General features: G+C 42.2%; 1 long non-coding RNA gene across 1 annotated transcript in view; it reads right to left on the reverse strand.

Annotated features, from left to right (window-relative positions):
* Nucleotides 1-7,177: 7,177 nt before the first annotated feature.
* LOC146855217 (uncharacterized) overlaps nt 7,178-15,885 on the reverse strand; it is a 52,852-nt gene continuing 44,144 nt past the window's right edge. The window contains exon 3 of the long non-coding RNA XR_014980806.1: nt 7,178-7,267. This is a non-coding gene — a long non-coding RNA (uncharacterized LOC146855217). The remainder of the gene's footprint in view (nt 7,268-15,885) is intronic.

Below are 15,885 nucleotides of genomic sequence, written 5' to 3' on the forward strand. Positions count from 1 at the left end.
AGCCAAGACTTTCGATAAGGTGGACGGGGGTATTGAGGTCTTTCTGAATTTGGGAGTAGAGTTGAGACATGATGAGAATGTCGTCTAAGTAAATAATGAGGCGAATACCCCTCTCTCAGGATAGAGACAATAGTTCTCATGATCTTGGTAAAGCACCAGGGGGCGGAGGAAAGGCCGTAGGGAAGAGCTTGAAATTGGTACAGACGTTTTTTCCATGTGAATTGGAGAAAACGCTGGTGTTCTTGTGCCATGGGAATGGTGAAGTAGGCGTCCTTTAGGTCTAATTTTACTAACCAGTCTCCTTTCAAAAGAAGGTCCCTCAGAAGGTGAATACCTTCCATTTTGAAATGCCTGTAAACTAAATATTTGTTCACTTCTCGAAGGTTTATCACTGGTCTCCATCCTTTGTCCTTTTTTTGAACTAAGAAAAGAGTGCTGATAAATGTTTTTAAGGACCATGGTACTTGTATGATAGCTCCCTTTTGGAGCATTGAAGAGGTTTCCTCTTCGATGATCTTCTGATGTTCGGCTGAAAGAGTTAAAGGATTTGGGGGGTGAGATTGAAAGGGAATTTCTATAAAGTCTATTTTGAAACCCTGGACGGTCTCTAGAACCCAGGGGTCTTGAGTTAGCGACTCCCATACATGGTAGAAGAGTTTTAGTCTGCCCCCTACTTGGGAAGAAGAGGAAAGAGGAGGAAGACTTACTTGGAAGGTTGGAGATGTTTGGATTTCCGCGGGATCTGTAGCCTCTGTTGCGTGGTCCTCTGGCTCGATGGGGGTAGAATTGTTGATTTGAAGGGTAGAAGCCTCTACCAGAACCTCTGAAGGACGAGAAGGGCCGTTGGGTACTGCGGCCGGAAGAACGGCCCCTTCTTCCAGCCTGTCCAAAAAGGTTGGTGTTGAAGACACGCTTCATATTGGTTTGAGCCCTATCAAGGGCGGTAAAGGTGGCTATGTATTTGCCGATTGATTTGGTCATGTCTTCTCCGTAGAGAAGACCCTTAGGGTTGTCAGATGTTTTTTTTTCTGCTAGGTCACTGAGTTTGGGGTTGATCTTAGTAAGAATAGTTCTCCTTCTTTCGATGTTTAGACTCAAATTCGCATTTCCAAGGAGGACAATAGCCCTCTGGCTCCATCCGCGAATGAGGTTGGTATCGAGAGGTATATTTGAGATATGAGATTCCTCAGCTAGGTCTAAGATCCTGGTGAGGGGGCCGAGGACGTCAAGAAGGCGGTCCTGGCAGCCCTTGAGTGCTCTCTCCAGACCTCTTCTAGGGTCTTTCCCTAGTTTAAATAAGAATTTAATTAGGTCGGGGTCGAGGTTAGGGGTTTGAGAGACCTTATCATGAATGGTGGGTCTAGGGCACTCTGATTTTAGAGTATTCCTTGGTTCTCTTTCGAGAGAGTTTCTTAGCCATCTCTTAATGAATTTAGAAACGTGTTCCTGAGGGAACCATTTTGAGCTATTAGGATGGGAGATACTTAGGGGGAGAACATTTATTCCCCTAAGGGATTAAGTATAATATTATCAGAAGAGGAGGGGGATTCTCCTTCGCCAGGATTATTAAGGTCTAGGTCTTGGTTTGGGTCGTCAAGGTCCAGGACGAATTCATCATAAGGGTTGTGAAAATTTTCTTCCTCTGAATCAGAGTCTGCGTCATCCTTGGCACCATAACGGGTTGTACCACGAGGGGCACTGGTCATGTTTGTGCCGCTAGGTACACCCATCAAATTTATGCCGCGAGGGGCACCGTTCTCATTTGAGGCGCGAGGGCCTCCCAACATAGATGAGGTGCTAGGACCTAGAAGATCAACTGAGGTGCTACGACTTCCCATAATGTAATCAAAAGGATGTTCGCAGTTTTTTTGATTTTTTATTCTTTTTGCCAGGAATTCTGATGTGATATATAGGGTCATCTTGATCGTGGGGAAGAGATCTTTTAGTAGACATCACTTCTTTTAGTGTAGATAACATGCAGGATCGCATTTCTTTCTGCAAGAATCGTTTAAAGGAGTCATTGTTGTGAAGGGGAGAACTAGCGGTGGCATCATCAGAGTCAAGGTCTGACATGTGGGCGGTAAGTGAAAGCAAAATAATCTCTGAAGATTATTTATATTAATTACGTTAATTTAATAATTTTTTTTGTGCAATATTAAAATCTCCCCCTTTTTTTTTTTATATATTAAGAAGGTGGCAAATGTAATATAATAAATCAAGTAACTTAGAAAATACTAGGTAACAATGAGATGGCAAGAGATTAATAAACTGTTTAGACCGTATATTGGAAGGTCTAGGGTGTTTCAGGCTCTAGGATTCTGTTTGGTAGTATTAAACTTTCTTGCTCCGTTGAAATCCGTTCAAATGCGATCTCCGGCAGCAGCTGATCGGAGTGGAGTAACTGAAGCTCACGCTCGAGGTCAGCTGCTGTCGGAGAAGTCGTCTGGGTTAGAGGAAAGTTCCTTGGGGGTAGGCCTACGAGCGTGCACCGTTGCTAAGGTGCATTTCTTTAATGCTTGTTGTGACGCGTTTGCTCGGTCTACACAAGCGCGTCAAAGAGGTCCGATAGGAATCCCAAAATTGGGCGAGGAACAAGCTCTCTAATATGAGAGAGGTGAGAAGGTAATTGAATTATAAATAATATGTGGGAAATTTGGTAATTTATTTTTAGGAAAGGAAAGATTTATACGCGAGCACTGTAAAGGGATCACTTTAAAGGGATCGCCAACCTTAATAGGAAGTCGGTGGGAGGGGGGTGAGGGGAGGGGGGGTAATAGCCCATAGTCACCCACGCGATGGCAGACAGCTGTGGATTAAAACACGTTAGAGAAGAAATAATATTGGCATAACATTTAAGCAGCATAAAAATCGTTATAGATAGCAAAGATGATAACAGTGGATCGTTTTTTTTTTTTTTAAATTAAGTAAGAAATGTTCTTAAAAGACAATTTCTAATGAGAGAAGAGAATTGTTACTTATCTGCCTGTGAGCCGCATTTAAAAGAGGCAGTCTGTTTGTGCCTCATGCCATTTGTACCCTGCTCACTACATTCTAGAACTGTTTCTTTCCTTATGATGTAGTGCGGCTGCTTGTGACTGCATTAAAGGATTAATGCATAATGTAGCCTCCGGTCTTGTAATGAAATTCACTAACGTTTCTAATGTGAGAGCCCCCAGGGAAAATACAGTTCGAACCTACAGAAATCGGCTAACATAAGAAATGGCAAATTTTTCATAAAGCACACGTATAAATAAACATTAATATGAAACACCCTTAAATCAACACATCACACAAGCACATTAGTTGTAAGAATATTCATTAGATACATGTATGAATCCTACACGCTAAAGTTTTCGTCTAACCAAATATAATTGCAACATTCATTTCTTCACGCTTACTCTGTAATAAACCTAACACTTCACTTTTCACGTTATTACAGTACATGATCTAATGACCCAATGTTAACACAGTAAAGGAGTATATGCGGGCGCAAACTGCCCATGAGTATAATGCACCCCAACAAATGGGAGAGCAAAATCGCGCTCTAACAATTAGGAGAAAGTTTTTACCTCTAACGAGATATTAATCAGGTGGTCTGTTTAATTTTTTTATCTTTAATGGCCTCTGTTCTGTGGCAGCAGATTTAAGCCTCATGGTGGCAACCATCCAAGCCCTGGGCATTTCCCCGGTGGGCTGGAGTCTTTTGGGGTTGGTTTTTGGGGAAGGGGGCAACTGCTCGCTCCTCTGTCACTTTATCCAGGTGCCCCAGGTAATTAAGCAGGCATGGGGCTGGGGAGAGGCATCCAGCAGAGGAGCGAGAGAGAGACAGAAGGAAAGAGCTGCTTTAGTTTTCCAGTCCGGCCATGCAACCATCTATTCATAGATCATATCCTAGAAAATTGAGGTTCTTCAACAAAAGGTATTCCTGCAATTGCCATTTATGGACCTCATGGTATTTGGTAATGAGCAGGATGTCACTGTGCTAGAGGCAGGTGAGAGGGGGAAAATGGTGTTCTTGTGCCTGTATCCAGAGAGGTACTTTGCAGCTCCCGGAGCCGCAAGTCATCTAATGGATGCCCTGGATTTCTTTTCAGAGATGGGGTTGAGTATGGGTGCTCTTCTACCCTGGTAACTTCTGACCTGTGCCTCCACCCCTCTTCCATCTCAAAATCAGTGACTGGCTCAAACAGTGAGCCTCAAATCCAAAAGTTCACTGATTGGTGCCTGAATCTCTCTTGAGTGCCATTAGAAGAGGCCTTTTTCCTTTTTTTGTGGAACAGGTGATTTTTTTAGGTGGAAATGTCATCAGTGGCTAATGGTGGTGGTTGAATCCAAAAGATGAACTAGTGTCCCTGTTCCTGTGTCACAGGCCCACCCGGAAGGTTAGACAACCTCCAATGCTCTTTTAGGTCTTGAGAATCAGAGTTCTGATGGTTAATTGTGTATCTCACATTTTTGTCCTGTGTATGCCTCTGCTTGGTTGTACAGCATCTAACTCAACCATATGCCCTCTCTTTCTGGGGTGCTTGCATGTAGACTGCAATCTTATTCTTGAAAATCCAATGCATGGGAGCAGACGTGTCACTGCCGGTGGTAGGGATGAATGTTGATTTTGGTTTGCAGAGTTCTCGATTGTGCTGACGTTGGTGGTTATCCCCCAGGGGGATTGCATATGCTCATTTACAAAACCCCCATCCAAATAGAAACCAACAAGTTGGTTGGACGATGAATTGCTTATGGGAGACTTGTGATGGCTTCTGATGACTGTACTCCAGGGTCCATAATCATGTATGATGAGGATGAGTTTGTAGATCATGACTTGGACTTAGCTGAAGTTTATAGCGGCAAGTTCACCACTCACTTTCAAACCCTATGGCCAAAAGGATTAACACACCTTGGTCCAGAGGGGCCTCGTCCAGCCCTTTTTAAGAGGGGGAGGAATCCTTCTTCAGGAGCACCACACCTAGAGCTAAGCATTGTGTCTTTCAAGAGACACTGCATAGCAGCATACTTGCGAGGAAGAAAGACAACTCACCACAGCTCTGGGTAAAACAACATCTTCAACATCTTCCCCCATGCCTTGCTTATCGCCTTGTGCTTCTGGCTCCTGTCCTTCTTGCACTGCTACTTGTCCCCTATGTGCAACTGGAATGTATATTCCTTCTATAGGTAGCTCTTTGCTGCAGGGCTGCCTCCAGTGTTCCTGTCTATTCAGTAGTAGCTCCTTCCTTCAAGCTTCCCTCCACAGTCCTAATAGCAAAATAGTGATAGGACAGAATATCTGGCCCTACTGTGAGAGCTGGGTGCACCAGTCCTGCAACTTTTGAGGACCTCATGGGGATGCCAACACCATATGTATACCTGGCTAGTAGACTAGAATTGTGTATTCACCCAGCCTGATCTGTGGTGAGTTCTGTGGTCTAAATGGAGGGGGTCTCAACTACACCTAGCTACTCAGCAACAGGTCACTGTTTTGTTATTTTTGCAGCCTGTGGGTGGAGGTGGAGTTTGGTGTTCCCTGACAGAAGCTTACAAGACAAATGGCACAAAAGGATCTGAGCTTCCCTCCCTCACCTGGCTCATACATAAAACCTGTCTGTCCATAACTCTCACAAGAATGGAGCAGAGAAGGTAAAGGGGCAGAGGCTGTCCTCACATTTCAAAGTGCTCCTCTCTCTTTTCTTTGACAGGGGCCTGTTCCACTACAAGTTATTTGGCTTTCTTTTCTGTCTAATGCAAAAATAACAATTGATGGACAGAATGTTGAACAATGTCAAACATTAACACCGGCACGGAGATATGGGCCTAAATCTATTGTTTTTCTGCTACCATGGCATTTCAGTTTGAATCCAGCCATCTACAAATCAGTCTTGACCCTGCTCAACATGGGAACAATCCAGCCTGAACTGCCAAGCCGGGTGCTCCCTGAACCAGAAACAAGCATCCTGAGACCGGTTATGCCCAGACATGGGTCCCTTGCTCACTTTGCCACTGGATTCTAGCTAGCCTGGCTAGTAAGGAGTGTTACCTTGAAACCGGTACCAGGATGCTTGTTTCTGCTCGAGGGAAGACCTGGCTTGGCAGTTCAGGCTGGACTGGTCCCATGAGGAACAGGGTCAAGACTGATTTGCATATGGCTGGGTCTAAACTGGGGTGGAGAAGGGTGCTAAAGAATGATGATGGATTAAACCCAGATCTGATAATGAATGGGAGTGAGTGTCTGAAAAGTTTCAGCGCTCCGTCCACCATGTTCGCCGGAAGTTGGCAGGGTATGCCCAGATGTGAATCCCTTGTTCAATTTGCCACTGGATTCAAGCTAGCCTGGCTAATGAGTGGTGTTACCCCAAAACAGGTCCCATGATGCTTGTTTCCGGTCCAGGGAAGACTTGGCTTGGCAGTTTGTGCTGGACTGGTCCCATGAGGAACAGGGTCAAGACTCATTTGCATATGGCTGTGTCTGAACTGGGGTTGCAAAGTGAGCTAAGAACGATGATGAATTCAACCCATATCTAATAAGGACTGGTGGTGAGAAAAGTTTCAGTGGTCCCTACATCATCTCCTTGTGTTTGCTTTGTCTTTTATGTCTAGCTACAACGTATGACTTCTCCAGTGTGAGAAAGGAAATACAATGTAGGGACAATGTAGGGACCTTACAGTCCTGACATAGCGCTTTTAACCCTTACTGGCTATAGCAGTAGGCTAAAACATGTTAACTGGGTTCACATGATGGAAGGATAATAGGTTCCTTATACGCAGGCTTAATAAGTGCACCATACAAAACATATTTTTATTATTAGACTTATACCCAGGATCTCAACATAGTCCTAACTTTACTACTACTAAATGCCTCCTGTGAATACCAAAAGTAGTAAGTTTCGGATTTTATCTCAGATTAGTTCTGTGAATCGGCCCCATGGCATTTAATCTGCCTCGAGATCTCCTCAGCCTTCTAGCACTACGTGCTAATTTTAACTGTTCCTTGGTCTGCACCCGTACTGCGGGATCTGCCAAGAACTCAGTGTGGCAAATCCTGGCGGCCATCCAAGGCCTGGTTCAGCCATTTAAGTCATGCCTATGCCTCCCGAACTTTGTTTCCATTGATGAAATCCATCATGTAACAGCACTAGCTGGAGCTCATTCGTATGAAGAGTTTAAAAGGCCCTTGTTGCTACACACTCACGTGCAATCATTCAGAGAGCAGCGCAATGTCGGGACTTCAACTTCGGACACTCACCAACGACATTTCTGTTTGATCACTGCTTGATCACTAAAGAAACAAAGAGGAAACTGTAAGTACTCTGCCCAGTCCTCAGAGAGCATCGGAAAAGAGCAATAAAAGAAGAAGAAAAGTAAGGTGCCCAAAACAAGCAAAACTCTGCAGTGCAACTTTGGCAATTTTTAGCAATGTATTCATAGCTATTGTACGAACTAGTATAATGCACCTCATCTGTGCCACTTAGAGGGTTGGGGCATGGTTCACGAACAATCTACTAATAGCTTTTATACTAGTTAGTATGCTGCATCTGCACGTCCCAACCCTAATAGGGTTGGGACGTGGTCCAAGAATTATTGGTTCCATATGCATATGGTAATCACTTGTTTGCAGAGTGTTTACAAACATTATGAGAACACAGTCAACTGTTCTGGCAAATTTATAGACTGCTTATGTTATGAACCAAGTACATACAATGCACATGATGGAGGGCAAAGATACTGAGTGTATAATAATATTTATGGTTGGTTACTAGGTCCATATCAGAGCGTGCCTTGCACTCAAACCTCCAGAGGCGAATCTGGAAGTACGGACATTGACAGCTGTATAACAACAACACCTCACTCGACACAAGAAGGACATCACAAGTTCCTTAATTGATCGCAGGTAGGGGGTAGCTACTTACAGAGACAGGTTTTTCCGTGACCATTGTAAGACCCAGGTAAATTGACACATGGTATATTTTCTTTCATCTCAGAATGACAATTATGTGAAGGACAGCAATGCCAACGTCCAACCAACCGTCCCGCCTTCTTGGCCCTTACCAAGCCATCTATTGGGAATAACTATACACAGGCAGTAACATAGGGTATGCGGAGTTTGGTCCACATCGTTCCTGCGAACCAAACAGTGCGGTCTATCAGGTAAGCACTGCATTATTGATATCTGACACTGGGCCCAAACTGTGCTGGCATGGTGAGCACAAAAATTATGGATTTAACCCAGATCTTTGACTGGGGTCAATTTTGGACAATATCCAGCATTCCGTCAATAATCTTTTGGCATTTCTATGGTTGCCTTAAGTGGGAAGGGTATGCCCAGATGTGAGTTCCGTGCTCACTGTGCCACTGGATGAAAGCTAGCCTGGCTGATGGAAGGTGATGCCCCAGAAAGGGTCCCACACTGCTTGTTTCCAGTCCAGGGAGGAATGGCTTGGCAGTTCAGGCTGGACAGTTCCCAATGGGAGCAGGGTCAAGACTGATTTACACATGGCTGGGTCCAAACTGGGGTGGCAAAGTGAGCAAAAAAACAATGGATTTGATCTAAATTTGTGACTGGAGGAGAATGTTCGACAATGTTCAGCATTCTGGCCATGATCTTTTTGTGTTGCTATTGTTGCCCTCAGTGGGAACTGTATGCCCAGACGTGGGTCCCATGGGACGTGGATCCCATGCTCACTGTGCCACTAGATTAAAGCTAGACTGACTGATGAGGGGTGATACCCTGAAACTGGCCCTATGATGCTAGCTTCTGGTCCAGGGAGAACCTGGCTTGGCTGTAAGGGCTGGACTGTTCCTATGGGCAGCAGGCTCAAGACTGATTTGCATATGGCTGGGTTCAAACTGGGTGGCCCAGTGAGCAAAACATAAGGATGTAACCCAGATCTGTGACTGGGGTGAATTTGGACAATGTTAAGCATTCCCTCCACATCTTTTTGTGTTGCTATAGTTGCCTTAAGTGGGAAGGGTATGCCCAGATGTGGGTCCCCTGCTCACTTTGCCACTGGATTCAAGCTAGCCTGGCTGATGAGGTGTGCTACCTGGAACCGGTCCCAGGATGCTTGTTTCCAGTACAGGTAGCACCTGGCTTGGCAGTTCGGACTGGATTGTTCCCATGGGGAGCAGGGTCAAGACTGATTTGCATCTAGCTGGGTCCAAACTGGGGTGGCATGGTGAGCAACAAAATGGTGGATTTTCACCCAGATCTATGAGTAGGGGTGAACGTTTGACAATGTTCAGCATCTTTTTGTGTTGCCAACTTTTTAAGAGTGGCGGTTTTAAAATTGTGATAAAAAAAACAGACTTCACCACTAAATAGGGGTTTTCACCAAACATGAACTAGTTATCTCTTCCCATTTCGAAATTACACTTATAAAATGTAACAAGGCAACTCAAAAGTTATCCTGTAGGAGAGATAGGCATCGAAGTAGTGAAAAACTAATTTTAGTGTTTTTTTTCACTTCCAGGACATGTAAAGCTTAAACGTACGTGTCCTGTGTTTTGAATACATAGCACCCTGCCCTCTGCTCTGTCCAAGGCCTACCCTAGTGGTGGCATGTATGTATTAAAAAGGAAGGATTGAGCCTGGCAAGGTTCTTTTGCCAGGTTGAATTGGCAGTTTAAAGCTGCACACAAATGTTCTACAATGGCAGGCCTCAGGCATGTTTAAGGGACTACTTAAGTGGGTGGCACAATCAGTGCTCAGGCCCACTAGTAGCATTTATTTAACAGGCCCTACGTACATGTAGTACCACTTTACTAGGGACTTAGAAGTGAATTAAATATGCCAATTAGGTATAACTGTATACATTATTTTATCATCTTGCTAGCTCTTTCAACAAGACTATTGGCACGGACACAATATAATGCTGTTTTCAAATGTACAATAGATAATTGTGAAAGGAAGTCCCTTCTGGTAGAGTAAGTGAAATGCATTCCATTTTCAGTGGCTAACATTGATAGAATGACTTCTGTAGAAAATGTTTCTTTAAAGAAATTGGTGAATCAGTTGTGATTTTGTTAACAATCCAGACTGAATGATAATCTATTAGGACAAACATGACTTGTTTTAACACATCCTTGTGGTTAATGGGACCAATGATGTTTAATGCTAGCTTCAGGCATGCTGTGATTAATTTTAGATTTATTGCTGTTTGCACAGACGGTAGAGTTGTAAAAACCTTTCCTCTGCCATAGAATCCATATTGAGGAAACAATATATCTGATTGTAGACTTTGTGAAGCTCCTTCCCAAATGTCCTTCATCGGCCAGGTCTATAATTTTCTGTCTCAATTCTAGGGAAGGTGTAATTTTGCAAATTTCTTAAAATCAGGTTTCCTGTAAGGTTGATCTTGTGCCTGACCTCTCAATATCCCTTCAGATTTTCTTCTAAGTCCTTACACTTTATAGACCAACCCTGTAAGATATACGTTTTTATCTGGTTCATAACTCTATCTTTTGTTATACATTCATTCCACTCATCACTAGAAAAGGCAGTCTTAGAGACGGCAACAATAGGATATTCTGGTGTATCATATTCCTCATCTTTTTCTATGGTGCTCTAGATAAGAAATCGTCTGCTAAGCTTTGGTTACTGGTACGTATTCAATATTGTAACAAAACTCTTTCAGGCTTAGCACCTACTTTGCTATGCAAGGAGTGCTAATTGTAGTGCTTTTGTAGTGAACTGCAATCCCCATAAGAAACACTTAAAATGTTTTACTACCCAGAAACATGCTAGCACTTCTTTTGCTACCACATAATAATTGTGTTCAGGTCAGTTCAGGGTGTGTGACGCAACTATGATACATTTTTTATATCAACTAACAAATTGAGATAATGTGGCACCTAATCCTTTATTGCTGGCATACATGGATAAGATGGTTTTCCTGTTAGGTTCAAAAGTTACACTGTGATGGAGCTGTGAGAGTAGCTTCCTTTAATTGCTCAAAGGAAACTTGGTGCTCTTCACCCGACTTGTACTGACCCCTAGTACAACCTGCTATACCTACAATGTTTTTGATGTGTTTTGGATATTTATTTCACAAGTTCTGAAAATGACTTTAATTATTCTTTTTTACTTGGCTCCGGGGTTTTGTTGACAGCATCTAATAGACTTATTTTCAGCATGAAATCATGTCTAGAAATGGTATGTACAAAATAGTCAACAGTTCTAGTTGCAATGTAGCACTTTTCTTGTTTTAAAGTGAGGACTGCTTCTCTCAATTTTGTCAACACTTCCCACAAAATAATGGTGTACCCATTAACACTAATATAGAATATCATTTTAGAAGCAATAAGATTTTGATTTTTTTTTAAACATTTGCTGCATGATTTTTGAGAAAACTGCCGCAGCAGATGCCAGGTCAAATGGCATTCTACAGAACATGAATGTTTCCATAGGTGTAAAAAAAGCAATTAACAGCGTAGATTCAGGGTGTAGTTTAACCTGGTGGTATGCCATGGACAAATCTATTACACTAAAACATGTTGCTTTAGCCATTGTACTCAACATTTTATTTTTTTGCAAGGTAATAGGTGTCTTTCAATCCAGATGTTGTTAAGGTCACGTAAATCAACATATAATCTCATGCCTTCTCCATGGGCCTTCTTGGCTATAACTATGGGAGCAACCCATTCAGAGCAATCTATGCATTGTATGATACAAAGCTCAGTTAACTAATTGAGTTCCTCCTCTAAAGGTATGGGAAGAGTTTTGTGAATAATGGGTTTGACATCAGATTTCAATTTTATCCTGTGTTGATAGTCATGTGATAAGCCCAATTGTTCGCAAACTACTTCAGGAAATCCATTCTGTATCTTCTGTAACAGATCTATTAACAGCCAAGACTTGTACTGGATTATTGGTGTCTAATGTCATGCCTAACTTCTTTTGGTGTTGCCAACCAAGAAGGTTGGAGACCTTCGCCAACAATGTACAACTTACCAACAGTTGAACAGTCTTTGAATAAAATGCGTGCTTTGATCATGCCCTTTAGGGAAAAAGGGTCTCTGTTATAACCACTAGGTCAAATGTCAAGAGTCAGAAGGATCGAATCCTCTTTAAATGAGAATTGATTGTAATCCCTGTTATTGACTAGGGTATAAGGTGACCATTAGTCAGCAAACATAGTAATAGGATCACCAGCTAGGAATACCTTAAATTCTGGATACTTGATGTGAGTGTCCACATCTTTACTGTTTACTTGAAATAATATTTTTTAATTTCTTGAGAATCATACTCTGCATATTTACTTTCCTTTTCTCTGCAAACGCTGTTGAAATGGCCTTCATTATTACATTGCCTGCAAGTGGCACTTCTGGCTTGACAATTAATTTTTTTATTGCTACTACCACATCAATAACATTTAAGCTTATTAGATTCAAGTACATGTTTTGAATGGGGTATAGGTGTGTTTTTACTTTGTATACTTCTAGCTTCTCTTCCTTTGTTTCAGCTGTGGGTAAAAATTTCTTTTATACCTATGGCAGTATGTTATATGGATTTCGCAATCTCTATAGCTTCTTGTATATCAGCGTTTTTGGTAATATTTTTTCTTAAATGCATTCTTTATTGGTGCATCACATTAATTGGTCGCTTAAGTTGCTGCAATATGATTAATATGACATTTTTGCTTCCCTTGAACTCTGGAGAATGCTGGAGAATTCATGACAATCAAGTATGATATTGATTTTGTTCCCAAACTTATTTGCTATTTATTAGGAATGCTGATTTGTACTCATCTATATCTTCCCCAATGTTTGCTTCTGGTAGAGTTTCAAAAAATGTCCTGCCGTGTAATCCTACATTGTGTAGTAGGATGTGCCTTTTTCTAGCTTAATTTCTCTCCTCCTGTGGCTAATAAATAAGATTAAAATATTTTTACTCATTCCTTTCGCAGCAAATTCAGTTCTCCCATTTCATTCAGGAATGGGAGATGTGGATGAAGGGATACAAGTACACTTGCAATATATACAACAGAATAGTTCACACTGTAAAATGCAATAACTGATACAATAGCTAGGAAGAATGCATTATATAAGTACACTTAAGGGCAACAAAATAAAATGAGGTTGTCCTATATGAACCTATCCTGTAAAAGTTAACATAATATATAAATTATATAAAAAATTAACATCTCCCCAGCCCTGAAGGCCCTTAACTGGCTTCCAGTGGAACGAAGATCCTCCTACAAGACAGCATGCATTACTCATAAAGCTCTACACCAGAATGCCCCCCTGTACCTCACAAATAAACTCAAAAAAGTGGGTGGCTCCAGACCGATGAGGAGCACAAACACCTTCCTTCGCATCCCCCCCTTATTAAAAAACCACTCAATCTTGCTACTTCTCAGGAAATGCGCCGAACATCTGGAATGCCCTCCCCATGGAATTGCGTTGTAACCTCTCCTACATCGGCTTTAAAAAAGAACTCAAACTGCACCTTCTCAGCAAATACTGGGGTCCTTAATCTGGCATCTGACCCCACACTCTACCTCCCTTGTACTTATCCTCCACTACCTCACCCCTCTGTCCCACCTCTCCCCTCTCCTCTCCTCTTCTTTCTCTCGCCTTCTGCACTCCCCCCTTCTACACCCTCTCCTCCATCCACATCCCTTATCTTCCCCCACCTGAAATCCCTCCCAGTCTACCCTTCCCCACCTCTTCCCCTACTTGATGCCCCACGCCTACTCTTATCTAATTATCTAATTATACCTCACCCGCAGACCAGTGTGGAACCCTTTTTTTCTCCTTCTCTCACTCCCTATGTTAATTTATGTTATTGCTGTTTCTATGTTTATAAACATCCGTGGAGTACCTTTTCATGTATATTACCCTCGGCGCATTTCAGTTTGATTTTACTTGCTTGTGATCTGCTATTGAACATTCCTTTCTTTGTCCTGTGATCTTGTTTTTGCACATGTAAAGCGCTCTGATACCCCCGGGTCTAGTCAGCGCTATATAAAACCTTTCAAATCAATAAATAAAATTAAATAAATAAAAATATAATTGCAGAGGGAGAGAAAGATAAGTCTTTTATGATGCTGGAGAGAATGTCAAGATTAGGATGTGCGTGTCACTGAATGAAACATGAGCAATACAATTTTACTCAATCGTTAATGGAGTGCCGTCACCGTGACAGAAACTATTTTCATGCAAATAAGTCACCACAACAGACTCTATAAATGTGTAATGTGTGGCAAGAGTTAGTTCATTTAAACTGCATGCCTCTTGAGGGGTAAATTGGCATGCATGTCACTGCGACACATAACTTTTCCTGTGAGGAAGGTAAGTGATGATAGTCCACCTTCTGTGATACACATGATTCTCCGCACACTGAAAGTAGGTTTCATGAAAATGACTACACTACGTAGAGTGGGGCGTGTATAAATAACTTTGTTCCAGAGGGTGTTTGGGGAACAGGAGAATAGCCTGTCATAGCCTTGGGCAGCAGGTAAGGACGCCGTAGGATACTCCACTGCCCATTGCGGGGACTGTGATGAACAGGGCTTGTGTCCCAAAGTCAGGTGGAGACTGGGCTTAAAGGGTGTGAACTACAAAAAGTTCATCCGAGAAGAAGTGTGGAAAGCAGGAGACATGTCTTCTATGGATTGGCACAACTGGAATGTGGGGTATGCGCAACAATGATACAGCCTAAGAAGGTGTGTAGAACCAAAACCTGCTACCTAATCTGCCTAAGAGGAGGTGCGCCAATTGGAAGCAAGCTTTACAGAGTCCATGGCACCTCATGAATTAAGTCTTTCATCAGGCAACTGCATGGTTGAAGATCCTTTAACCACCATACGGTTGAATACTTCCTTCCTCTGAAGTATAAGATTCTGATTGAGAATGACAGGCAGGAGACTCATCCTATAGGTGATGGCTTTATGCTACAAAGCCATCTGAAAAACAGCAGTGAAGAGTAGTACAGCAAAGGGAAGAGATGGCCAAACTGCAACCTACACAGTATGAAACCTCAGTCGCCAGTGAAGTAATGAAGTACAACGTAGGTAAGAGGTAAAAATCTTCTTTATTCGTCGTCCTCACTCTTTTCACACACTTTGAAGAGGGAAAGTGTTAAAAATTAAAGTTGGAAAAATGGGTCAGACTTTTCAGATAATTATATTCTAACCATTTGACTCAAACAAGAAGAAAGCATTGTTTAATCTGTTGGGCATTCAGGCTGAAGAGATTTTTTTTCACAGGAGAACCTCACATTGTGATGGACAGCTTTCAGTTTTACACCATCAGCATGTGAAGGAACCAGTGACTCGAAGTTATCAGATATAAGAGCATTGGCTGCTGGTTGTTGTTTTGGAAACACAGTGATTACCTTTATTTGGTATCAATTAATAATTTGGTGCCCTAACCAAAAGGTTAAAGAGCAACTTTGGAAACAGCTACCCCATTGTTAGAAGAAACAATTGACACAGCTAAATCTATGAACGTTCTTTTGCTCCTTTTGAAATGATCAGTGTGGATGCTGGTATGTCAGATGTAGCTGCTGTTATTTTAAAGGAACAAAGCAGTGAGGTAAAATTTAACAAAGTGAAAAACAACACCAATCAATTAGAGTCTGTTACAAGTGAATCTAAAGTGGTATGTAATTGTTGTGCATCAAAAACACAAGGTTCACCCTTTAAGACTTGACCTACAAGTGGTAAAACCCATGATAAATGTGGAATGGCTGGATATGTTTGAAGCATGTGGCTGGGTGGTACGTGGTGGTAAGTACAAAAGAATTTCTCTGCCTAGAAGGCAAGAGATTTGGATGTTGTTTCCAAAAAGAGATTGGTATTGTGTGTGAAAGGGAGTGCTACAGGATGTGGGGAATCAATATCAGACATGTGCTGGTTTGGATATCTCAAGTGAGGAAGGAGGACAACATACAGG

Source organism: Triturus cristatus, chromosome 4_1 (genome assembly GCF_964204655.1).
Source record: "Triturus cristatus chromosome 4_1, aTriCri1.1, whole genome shotgun sequence".
Classification (NCBI taxonomy): Eukaryota; Metazoa; Chordata; class Amphibia; order Caudata; family Salamandridae; genus Triturus; species Triturus cristatus.